General features: G+C 51.1%; 1 long non-coding RNA gene across 1 annotated transcript; it reads right to left on the reverse strand.

Annotated features, from left to right (window-relative positions):
- Positions 1–7,864: 7,864 nt before the first annotated feature.
- On the reverse strand, positions 7,865–12,468 carry LOC141270574 (uncharacterized). The gene is made up of 4 exons (XR_012321698.1): positions 12,313–12,468; positions 9,095–9,248; positions 8,861–8,971; positions 7,865–7,899 (listed from the first exon to the last, which is right to left on the reverse strand). It is a non-coding gene; the product is annotated as an uncharacterized lncRNA (long non-coding RNA).
- Positions 12,469–12,470: the final 2 nt, after the last annotated feature.

Raw genomic sequence — 12,470 nt, forward strand, 5'->3', positions numbered from 1 at the left:
TTATTACAGAGATGTCTAGGAGCACTTGAGAACATTTCTGCTGTAATTCACGCCACTTTTGTGATGTCAAATATGATGATTCTGTCGGCTGCGCTCTGTCACTGTCACCACCCTCCCCGCAAATCTCCACCCAATATTAGTTTGGAGTTGATTTTTTGAAGACCTCATTTTAACGTTCACTTTAAACAGTTTCTTAGTGAGAGGTGAATAGAATGGAGTTGATTTTTTTTGAGGACTTTGTTCCAGCAGCTCCATTCTAGTCACCTGGGTACTGAACCATCTAGAGCGGAAATGTTGCTCCGTCACTGGCTGAGACTTGTGGACATCCAGGAAAATTTTAATTATTATTATTTATTTATATGACACCATTGATTCAATGGTGCTGTACATGAGAAGGAGTTACATACAGAATACAGATATCACTTACAGTAACAAATAAACAATGATAGACTGGTACAGAGGGAAGAGGACCCTGCCCTTAGGGGCTTACATTCTACAGGATTCTATCAAAACTGAAGAATCAGAGCTGTGTGTAATTTTTTATATTACAGAAAGCGCTAATAAAAATCTAACTTTATTAATTAAAAAAAAAATCCACAAAGTGACCCAGCTTTCTCCCTCTCACCCTTCATTAAAGGAAATATCCCGGACATTATGAAAAACAAAAAACGTGCCTAAGCACTAAGAGGCGCCGTTCTTCCCCGGCACAGAGCAGTCACAGACCGCTCCCGTTGGTGATTCAGCTAACTCTGCTGACGTCACGTTGACAGAGTGGAGGCTTCTTTTCCGCTCCACTGCGTTGACAGGGCGGGACTGACTACGTCATTCTGACTGACAGCCGTATTCCCGCTGTCTAACTGGGGGAAAAGGCTGTCAATCAGAGTGAGTTGGACATTACGCCCCTCCGCATCAGAAGAGGCAGCTAAATGCCAGGCAGGAGCAGGCTGTGACCACTCTGTGCCAGGGAAGAATGGCACCGGGCACAACAGGTAGGTAGGTAGTAACAACACCCAGAGGTGTGGCATCTCCTTCTCTCAGGTAAGGATGGAGTACTGCCCGAGACCCTAACACCTGCACTCAACACTACACTACTCCAGGCCGGCTGGAAGGGCAATATGCACGGTTTTCTGCTGCCCCATCCCTGGCTGGAGTGGGGGGAACCAAAGTGAGGGGGAACCATGTAGTGGGTGGAGGACGCAGACTAGGGGAGCACTTGAAGAATATATATATATATACACACACACACACACACACATACATATACACACAGTATAGACCAAACGTTTGGACACACCTCATTTAAAGATTTTTCTGTATTTTCATGACTATGAAAATTGTACATTCACACTGAAGGCATCAAAACTATGAATTAACACATGTGGAATTATATACTTAACAAAAAACTGTGAAACAACTGAAAATATGTCTTATATTCTAGGTTCTTCAAAGTAGCCACCTTTTGCTTTGATGACTGCTTTGCACACTTTTGGCATTCTCTTGATGAGCTTCAAGAGGTAGTCACCGGAAATGGTCTTCCAACAATCTTGAAGGAGTTCCCAGAGATGCTTAGCACTTGTTGGCCCTTTTGCCTTCACTCTGCGGTCCAGCTCACCCCAAATCATCTCGATTGGGTTCAGGTCTGGTGACTGTGGAGGCCAGGTCATCTGGCGTAGCACCCCATCACTCTCCTTCTTGGTCAAATAGCCCTTACACAGCCTGGAGGTGTGTTTGGGGTCATTGTCCTGTTGAAAAATAAATGATGGTTCAACTGAACGCAAACCGGATGGAATAGCATGCCGCTGCAAGATGTGTGGTAGCCATGCTGGTTCAGTATGCCTTCAATTTTGAATAAATCCCCAACAGTGTCACCAGCAAAGCACCCCAACACCATCACACCTCCTCCTCCTCCATGCTTCACGGTGGGAACCAGGCATGTAGAGTCCATCCGTTCACCTTTTCTGCGCCACACAAAGACACGGTGGTTGGAACCAAAGATCTGAAATTTGGACTCCTCAGACCAAAGAACAGATTTCCACTGGTCTAACGTCCATTCCTTGTGTTCTTTAGCCCAAACAAGTCTCTTCTGCTTGTTGCCTGTCCTTAGCAATGGTTTCCTAGCAGCTATTTTACCATGAAGGCCTGCTGCACAAAGTCTCCTCTTAACAGTTGTTGAAGAGATGTGTCTGTTGCTAGAACTCTGTGTGGCATTGACCTGGTTTCTAATCTCAGCTGCTGTTAACCTGCGATTTCTGAGGCTGGTGACTCGGATAAACTTATCCTCAGAAGCAGAGGTGACTCTTGGTCTTCCTTTCCTGGGGCAGTACTCATGTGAGCCAGTTTCTTTGTAGCGCTTGATGGTTTTTGCAACTGCACTTGGGGACACTTTCAAAATTTGCCCAATTTTTCGGACTGACTGACCTTCATTTCTTAAAGAAATGATGGCGACTTGTTTTTCTTTACTTAGAATTTGTATTATGGCAAGAAAAAAGCAGCTAACAGTCTATTCAGTAGGACTATCAGACGTGTATCGACCAGACTTCTGCACAACACAACCGATGGTCCCAACCCCATTTGTAAGGCAAGAAATCCCACTTATTAAACCTGACAGGGCACACCTGTGAAGTGAAAACCATTTCCGGTGACTACCTCTTGAAGCTCATCAAGAGAATGCCAAGAGTGTGCAAAGCAGTCATCAAAGCAAAAGGTGGCTACTTTCAAGAACCTAGAATATAAGACATATTTTCAGTTGTTTCACACTTTTTTGTTATCTATATAATTCCACATGTGTTAATTCATAGTTTTGATGCCTTCAGTGTGGACAATTTTCATAGTCATGAAAATACAGAAAAATCTTTAAATGAGAAGGTGTGTCCAAACTTTTGGTCTGTACTAATATAAATATATATATATATATGCCATCTTTTAGGGAGTCGTACGGAGGGAGAGAGAGCGTGAGGACGAAGGGAGCAGAGGCTCTTCAGGAGCTCTGCTCGGGAGGCAGGCTTGGCCTGTCATGCCCAAGACTAAGAGAGGAGTGGGAGCAAGGGAGGAAGGCTCCAGGAACTGAAGGGATCCCAGGGGGTACAGTGAGTGCAGGACGGCACCCGTATGCCCGAATATGCCAGGCGGTAGAGGGATCAGGCCGCAAGAAGGGAACCGGTCCCTGGACTAGCCGAGTTACTTTAGGTCTCAGCTAGAATACCGGAGGCTTCTGCACTTTCAAGGTGCAGTTGCCAGATCCGCACCTAAGCCGCCGAAAAGGGCACCAAGCAAGGTCCAGGAACTCCAAGTTGCCGAGGGGGATCTCAAGGTACCTGATCGGGACTTTGTGTGGCGGTGCGCAGGGCAGGAGGGAGAGACCCAGCGTGGGAAGTCGGCTAAGGAAGGAACATACAGAAAGGGGGTCCCGTTAAGTGCTCTTGAGATACTTGAGAGAGTGCTGAACCCCTGCCTGGTAAACGCAGCGCGACGTGGGAGACGGTCACCTGTATAGTGCCACCTGAGGAACCTAAATAACTGTGAGTAAACTCGGATGACTGCACCCCACTGTTTCGGTTAGTTATTTCTACCACGTTATCGCTCCTTCACTACAACGCCCAGCATCACCATCTGCACCTACACTGCCCTGGAGCTGAGCTCTGCCTGTGGAGAGCCGCACCAACCCAGCTGCCCTAACATCTGCTCCAGTGCTGGTACCCATTACAAGGAACCACAGGTGGCGTCACGAGACAAAACCGTTTATCATCCCTTCAAGCAACAACCCCTTTTTAAGAGTGACCCCAGGGTACGGGCCCGGGAGCCGACCGCCGTGACATCCCAAGAAGGTAAAGGCCCGGGTACCGAGTTCCCCATATCCCCCTGGGCGAGTCACAGTCATTCTAGATCTGGCTGTAGAAGGTCTCTGCGCTTGGCCCTGAAGACACCTATCACACTGGGTGAGGGAAGGAACAAGTGTACAACTAAGGGAAGAGGGGGGGGAAGAAAGCCTAACAACTAGGGAAAGGGGGAGTAGAGACACTTAGGCAGATCTAACAACACCCTGACTCCCCTATCGTCTCTAAATAGGTTCAGCACCTATCGCCAAGCAGGAAACCTAATCCCTGACTGTCCCTAGAGCTAGGCCCTAGGTAGGGAGGGCCACAGGGTGAGCACTAGTCAGCCCCTACTGCAACTAAAGACAACAAGGTAAACAGACAAGGGGATACACTTAGCTTGAGAAGACACCAGAGAGCTCACGACAACTATCCTCCGAGGAAATACAAGAAGAAACTAGCCGACTGCTAGTACTTCAGGCCTGGACAGAGTTAAATAGAAGTATCACCAGTGACTCTCTGGAGACACCGCGGGCCTTTAAATATCAAGCAAGGGTGTGTCAATTAGCAGCAGAAGGTGGAGGTCCCTCCTAGGTCCTAGAGAGAGAAGGATATCACTACACTACAGAGATGAAAGGATCAAGAAGGTGTCTGTAAAGCCAAGTGTAGCGACCTTCTACAACTGGATCCAGAACATCTCTGTCACACTTGATATACCCGTGACAGTACACCTCCTTTTAAGAGTGGCCTCCGGACACTCAGGACCAGGTTTCTCTGGATGATAGACAAGGAACGAATTAACCAGCCTATGGGCATTCACCTCCGATGCTGAAACCCACCAGTAGATTCTTGGCGATGATTATTAATAGCAAACTCGGCCAACGGTAAGCAAGATGCCCAATCCTCCTGATCTAGGGCACAAAACACTTGAGGAAAGTCTCCAAATTCTGATTAATGCGCTCTCCGTCCATTTGACTGAGGATGGAAGGCAGAGGAAAAGGACAGCTGCACCCCTAGTCGAGTACAGAAAGCTTTCCAAAACTTAGAAACAAACTGGGTCCCCTGATCTGACACCACATCGGAGGGAACCCTGTGAAGCTTCAAAATCTCATTAATAAATACCTGAGCAAGAGTCTTGGCATTTGGAAGTGCTGGTAATACGACAAAGTGAACCATTTTACTAAACTTATCTACAACCATCAGAACCACAGTCTTGCCTGTAGATACCAGTAGGTCAGTAATAAAATCCTTGGACAAGTGTGTCCATGGCTTGCTAGGAATATGAAGCGGAAGAATAGTACCAGACAGATGGGAATGCGATACTTTAAAAAGCGTGCAAATACTGCCAGCAGACCCATGTTCAACCACATCCCGATGCAATCCCAGCCACCAAAAATGACGAGAAAGGAAGTCTGCAGTTACCTTACCACCTGGATGACCAGCAAGCACCGAGTTATGATGTTCCCTAATTACAGCGCAGATTAGATGGTACAAATAACCTCCCCTAAGGGCAGGAGGCAGGGGCATCCTCCTGAGCCTCAAACACCTCACCACGCGGGTCAGGGTACAACGCCAAAATGACTACCCCCTTCTGCAAAATTGGGGCAGGGTTCTCATGGTCACCGCCCCCAGGGCAGCTCCGGAACAAGGTTAGTCCGGAACTAGGTTCAACAAAATTGAACCTAGTAATAAACAGGGACAATTTGGCTTGCCTAGGGTTGAGACGTTTAGAAGACTGAAGATATGACAGATTCTTACGGTTAGTAATAACAGTAATAGGATGGACAGCCCCCTCCAACCAATGTCGCCATTCTTTGAGCGCCAATTTAATCGCCAAAAGCTACCTATTACCCACGTCATAACTTCTCTCAGCCGAAGATAATTTTTTGGAAAAGAAGGCGCATGGACGCCATTTACCAGGGGATGGACCCTGAGACAACACAGCCCCAACCCCCACAGACTTATCAACTTCTACGATAAAACACTGAGAAACATCGGATTGACTGAGTATAGGTGTAGTGGCAAAACAACTCTTTAGGGAGGAAAAAGCCTGCTGGACAGCATTCGACCATTTAGAAAAATCAGACCCCTTCCTTGTCATGCCAGTGAGGGGTTTCACAATTACCCAATAATTTTGGATACATTTCTGGTAAAAATTGTTACGCCCGGACTGTTTGGCGTGAGATTGGTTTGTGGTCCCACTGGGCCACAAACCGAGGAGTGCCAGGAGGGGCGTGACTAGGGGCCTCGCCAGATCCGACCACGGACGCACGGTGGTTAACGACTCCGCGGTCCAAGGCAGACCTCGGTCACATAGCTGTTGACCTACACCGGGGTATGCAGGAACGGGCAGGTTCGGCTGGTGTGTAGATAAGCACCGGCAGGTGCGGTAGGTCCAACGGGAATGCAGATAGGTAGGCAAGCACGGCTGGTATACAGACAGACAGGCAGGTACTGGCGCGGACGGGAAGCAGGGCAGAGCCGCGGGGCGCGGACGGGGAGCAGGGCAGATCCGCGGCCGGGGAGCAGGGAATGCCGCGGGGGCGCGGGCGGGAGCAGGGAACGCCGCGGGGCGCTGGCGGGAGCAGGGAACGCCGCGGGGCGCAGGCGGGAGCAGGGAACGCCGCGGGGCGCAGGCGGGAGCAGGGAACGCCGCGGGGCGCAGGCGGGAGCAGGGAACGCCGCGGGGCGCAGGCGGGAGCAGGGAACGCCGCGGGGCGCAGGCGGGAGCAGGGAACGCCGCGGGGCGCAGGCGGGAGCAGGGAACGCCGCGGGGCGCAGGCGGGAGCAGGGAACGCCGCGGGGCGCAGGCGGGAGCAGGGAACGCCGCGGGGCGCAGGCGGGAGCAGGGAACGCCGCGGGGCGCAGGCGGGAGCAGGGAACGCCGCGGGGCGCAGGCGGGAGCAGGGAACGCCGCGGGGCGCAGGCGGGAGCAGGGAACGCCGCGGGGCGCAGGCGGGAGCAGGGAACGCCGCGGGGCGCAGGCGGGAGCAGGGAACGCCGCGGGGCGCAGGCGGGAGCAGGGAACGCCGCGGGGCGCAGGCGGGAGCAGGGAACGCCGCGGGGCGCAGGCGGGAGCAGGGAATGCCGCAGGGCGCGGCCAGGCGAGACAAGACTCTCTTCACAAGGAACAGACAGGTACAGGAAAGCACAGGGGAATAGCAAGTATACAGAGGATAAGTACAGGGACAGGGAAACGGGACAGACAGAGCCAGATTCACACAGGGTACTTACTATGAAGTAGCGAGTGGACGCACTCACAAACTGAAGTACAGAGACGACAGGAAGGAGGTACAGTAGATTCTGGTACAGACACTGCAGGATATGAGAAAGGTACTGGAACAGACACAGGAGGTAAAGGGAAGGAAAAGACAAAGAAGCAAACAGGTAACGGACTAGGACACAGTTGACATGAACTGGCACAGGAACGAGACACAGGTTCAGGTAACAGGCCTGGGTATAGAGCCCCCAGGGTGGCAGAACAGGATAGATACAGGACAGGACCTGGCAACTGAGTGGTTGCATAAAACACACTGAAAGTGTTGCTCAGGCACGTCCCACTGGGTGGGGGTGCCTTAAGTACCCGGTGACTCATAGCAATAGGCTGGGGCCAGATTAGAACTGCAAGCACTATTCCTATAAGACTCAGGAAGTTCTGGCAGCACCGCCGCCCTAGGCCTGCAGACAAGAGACATGCACACAGCAAGTAGAGGAACACAGTGTGCAACCTGGACTGGTGGGTAAGTCAGCAGTCTTGCATGGTGGGAGATGGGAAGCCATTCCAGCATGCCACCAGGGATGTTACAAAAAATAGTAAGAAAGAAGAAACACTGGAAAGACAATTGAGCGCAAAATAGGGCTTTAATTGGTTAAAATAAATGCAAAATAGAAGTGATTTTATGCTCACCTTAATAAGTTGTAACCTGCAACTATATGAAAGCATATACCAGCTGCTGCACAACCGTGGATCAATAGACCAAACGTGGATGCAATAAGTTCAAACGGTTTTTCACTGCGCTGCTGGTCATTCACGTGAAAAAGACGTCTCAATATGGTTGCCAACTTGACTTTATTTCTTTCTGGACAGCTTATCAAAAAATCAGATGTGTTCATAAAATTTTTTTTGCCCATTGAAAAATCATAAATCATTATGACAATAAATGATACATCCAGGGGCGGACACTGACTGCTTGGGGCCCCTGTGCAAGAAATGTGTCTGGGCACCCCACCTTTTATGGCGACAAAGCTACAGATGTATATATAGCCACACACACACACACACACACACACACACCTCTTACATAGCCTCCTTTATTATGTATACTGCCGTCCCTTATTACACAGTGTCCCCTCTTGTTATGTACAGCACCGTCCCTTACATATCTGATAATATACTGATGGAGCAGGGAAAGCTTCTTTTCTAATGGAGGAGCGGATGCACTGGTCTTCCGGTCACCGGCTGCTCCAGTCATTTTATATCTAACAAGAGACGACTATGCAATAAAAGAGGGCGCTGTGACTGACAAAAATAACAAGAATACGCTATGTAAGGGACAGCACTGTACATAACAGCAGAGGAAGCTATATAATAAGAGACGACACCATATATAACTAGAGAGGATGGTACGTAATAAAGGAGAGTGTTATACAAAATAAAAGATGAAACTATATAACTAAGGACGGCGTTACACATTATAAGTGCGTACACTATATACTAAGGGACTGTGCTATACATAAAAAGGCTACATTCCTGTATCCGTGTGCAGTGTCGGTGTGCTGCCCGCTTTTACAGACGCATTGAGCATATCCTATTCTGATTCGCAAAATAAGATCAGAACAGGACATTCTCTGACCCTCACAGATCCGTGATTTTCATGGATGTGTGAATGGATCTATAAAACTCTATGACCATCCGATAAAAAAAATCTGGCAGCACACGGACATTTCACACAAATGTGAGAATGCAGCCTAAGGGATTTTACAGATAACATTATCACTCCAAGTCACACAGTGCAGATACAGAATAATATTTACATCCAGGCACTTACCGCTGACGTCTCATCTCATCAGAGTTGGATTCTGCTGTTTCTTCTCCATCTGGTCAGACCTTCATGTCGACATCTCCCAGCCACGACTCGACTTGTCACTATGATCTCAAGCTTAGAAAAATAACAAGGTCACATATATTGTATGTATACACGTGTCTCCCCCACACTGCGCCCCTGAATACAGATATGTACCCCCCCATTAATATACTATTAGCCACTTAGTAAACAACTTACCTCTCAGCACGCTCCCCTGCAGCATCCTCCTCATCTTCGGTAATTTTCACTCTGACCCGGGCCCGCGGGCCTATGTCAGGGAGGAAGCGCCGGACAGGAAGCAGAGGTGAGGACTGATCCCTGCAGCTTGACTGCCATTTGACACTGCTCGGATCTAATAAATTGGTTACATAAGCGATCATGTTATTTACTTTTTTTTTTTTTTAACTAAGACTCACCCCAAATTTTGGTAAGGAAAATAGGAGAAAAAAAAAGAATAATAAAATAGGGGGTCCGTCTTATAGTCCGAATTTATGGTAGCTCACCTGGGGGATGGCGGAGGGGGCCATAGGAGGCAGGGTCCCTGCAGCAGAAAGCCGGCGGCAGAAGTGGGGTGAGGCTGGAAGGAGGGGGTGTCCATGGATTTCCCGGTAGTACACAGCAGAAAGATGAGCAGAGATCCCAATCTGCGCACGCACCGCTTCCAGAGGCCATTTTCCTGGAGCCTACCACCAAGAAATCAATGCAGAGCGGGGACTTCAGCTCCTGTCTCATCGCCAACACCCCTTCCAGCCCAGGGCCGCAGCCTCACCCCACTTCTGCCACTTTCTTCCTGCAGCAGGGACCCTGGCTCCTGTGACCTCGCTCCAGCACTCCCCCCCCCCCCCCCCCCCCACCGGTAAGCTATATTTGGGCTATAAGACGCACCCTAATTTTCCTCCCAAATTTGGCTGAAAAATAAAAAGTGCGTCCTAAAAATACGGTAACACTAGGATGGGAAAGAAATTGTCAGTGAGATCTGACCGATTTAGTGCGGGTGTACTGGTGAGGACTTTGCTGCAGATTGTTGCTGAACATTCCCCGAGCATTAGAAATATAGAAATGAAAATTCAACCCATTGTTCTCAAATAGTTTTATTAAAGCAAATCTACAAATAAGTAACAAAAAAGGAGAAAGATATAAATATATTTATACATACAAGTCTATAACAATGAACTTTACAAATCAATAAGTAGAACTAAGCCACATTAGAGATAAGCAACGATGAAACAAAAAGCACAGGAATGACAAAAGCCCCCCACCAGACACCCAACATGCAGCCCCACGTAACTGACATCACCCTCTTCCCTGTGCAGGCCAACTTCCCCACATGCAGCCCCATGCATGTGAAAGCAACCCCTTCTCTGCACAGCCTACACCACATGCAAGTAACATTACCCACTACCCCGGCATACAGCCCCATACAAGTGACATTACCCCCATTCACGCCGCAGACCCCAGGCATGCTGCCCCATGTGACTGATTTCATCCCCTTCCCTTTGCAGCCTCCCAGCATGCAATTCCACACAGCACTCTCTTGCATCAGTCCCCCAGCATGCAGCCCTATGCAAGTAACATCACCACCATCATGCACAGCCCCCCACGACCGACATCACTCCTAGCCCTGCCCCCAGCATGCAGCTTCACCAGCGTAACATCAACCCCTTCTACAGGCATGCACCGCCACATGAGTAACATCACTCCCTTCAAAGTGCAGTCCACAGCCCCACGAGAGTAACATTACCCCCTTCCCCACAGAGCTCCACAAAGCCTTTCATCATCATCGCCCCCCTCTCCACAGAGCCCATCATCATCGGCCCCCCCTCTCCACAGAGCCCATCATCATCGCCCCCCCCTCTCCACAGAGCCCATCATCATCGCCCCCCCCTCTCCACAGAGCCCATCATCATCGCCCCCCCCTCTTCACAGAGCCCATCATCATCGCCCCCCCCTCTTCACAGAGCCCATCATCATGGCCCCCCCCCTCTCCACAGAGCCCATCATCATGGCCCCCCCCCTCTCCACAGAGCCCATCATCATGGCCCCCCCCTCTCCACAGAGCCCATCATCATGGCCCCCCCCTCTCCACAGAGCCCATCATCATGGCCCCCCCCTCTCCACAGAGCCCATCATCATGGCCCCCCCTCTCCACAGAGCCCATCATCATCGGCCCCCCCTCTCCACAGAGCCCATCATCATCGCCCCCCCCTCTCCACAGAGCCCATCATCATCGCCCCCTCTCCACAGAGTCCATCATCATGGCCCCCCCTCCCCACAGAGTCCATCATCATGGCCCCCCCTCTCCACAGAGTCCATCATCATGGCCCCCCCTCTCCACAGAGTCCATCATCATGGCCCCCCCTCTCCACAGAGCCCATCATCATCGGCTCCCCTCTCCACAAAGCCCTTCATCATAGCCCCCCCCTCTCCACAAAGCCCATCATCATAGCCCCCCCTCTCCACAAAGCCCATCATCATCGGCCCCCCTCTCCACAAAGCCCATCATCATCGGCCCCCCTCTCCACAAAGCCCATCATCATCGGCCCTCCTCTCCACAAAGCCCATCATCATCGGCCCCCCTCTCCACAAAGCCCATCATCATCGGCCCCCCTCTCCACAAAGCCCATCATCATCGGCCCCCCTCTCCACAAAGCCCATCATCATCGGCCCCCCTCTCCACAAAGCCCATCATCATCGGCCCCCCTCTCCACAAAGCCCATCATCATCGCCCCCCCCTCCACAAAGCCCATCATCATCGGCCCCCCTCTCCACAGAGCCCATCATCATCGTCCCCCCTCTCCACAGAGCCCATCATCATCGCCCCCCCTCCACAGAGCCCATCATCATAGCCCCCCCCTCTCCACAAAGCCCATCATCATCGGCCCCCCTCTCCACAAAGCCCATCATCATCGGCCCCCCTCTCCACAAAGCCCATCATCATCGGCCCCCCTCTCCACAAAGCCCATCATCATCGGCCCCCCTCTCCACAGAGCCCATCATCATCGGCCCCCCTCTCCACAGAGCCCATCATCATCGGCCCCCCTCTCCACAGAGCCCATCATCATCGGCCCCCCTCTCCACAGAGCCCATCATCATCGGCCCCCCTCTCCACAGAGCCCATCATCATCGGCCCCCCTCTCCACAAAGCCCATCATCATCGGCCCCCCTCTCCACAAAGCCCATCATCATCGCCCCCCCTCCACAAAGCCCATCATCATCGGCCCCCCTCTCCACAAAGCCCATCATCATCGCCCCCCCCTCCACAGAGCCCATCATCATCACCTTCCCCAATGGAGACCACTCAAATAACATCAACTCTTTTCCTGTAAAAGCCTCCCCATTCCGCAACCCCCCATAAGCAACCATTTCCCTCTACAACCCTCCAACATGCAGCCCCCATACAGAACTATCATCCATACTTCTTTGCCCCCAAAGTCCATCCTCAGCCCGGCCCTCACACTGAGCCCTGTGTCCTCATCCCATCCGCACACAGCTCCATCCTGCAGCCCCTCAGTCCTCTCCTCTTCAGCAGCCTTAGCTGCTTCCTGTCATCGGAGCTCCACTGGACTGAGGAGGC

This window comes from Phyllobates terribilis, unplaced genomic scaffold (assembly GCF_046119375.1).
Source record: "Phyllobates terribilis strain yellow unplaced genomic scaffold, ASM4611937v1 Scaffold_1__5_contigs__length_1240528914, whole genome shotgun sequence".
In the NCBI taxonomy this organism is placed as follows: Eukaryota; Metazoa; Chordata; class Amphibia; order Anura; family Dendrobatidae; genus Phyllobates; species Phyllobates terribilis.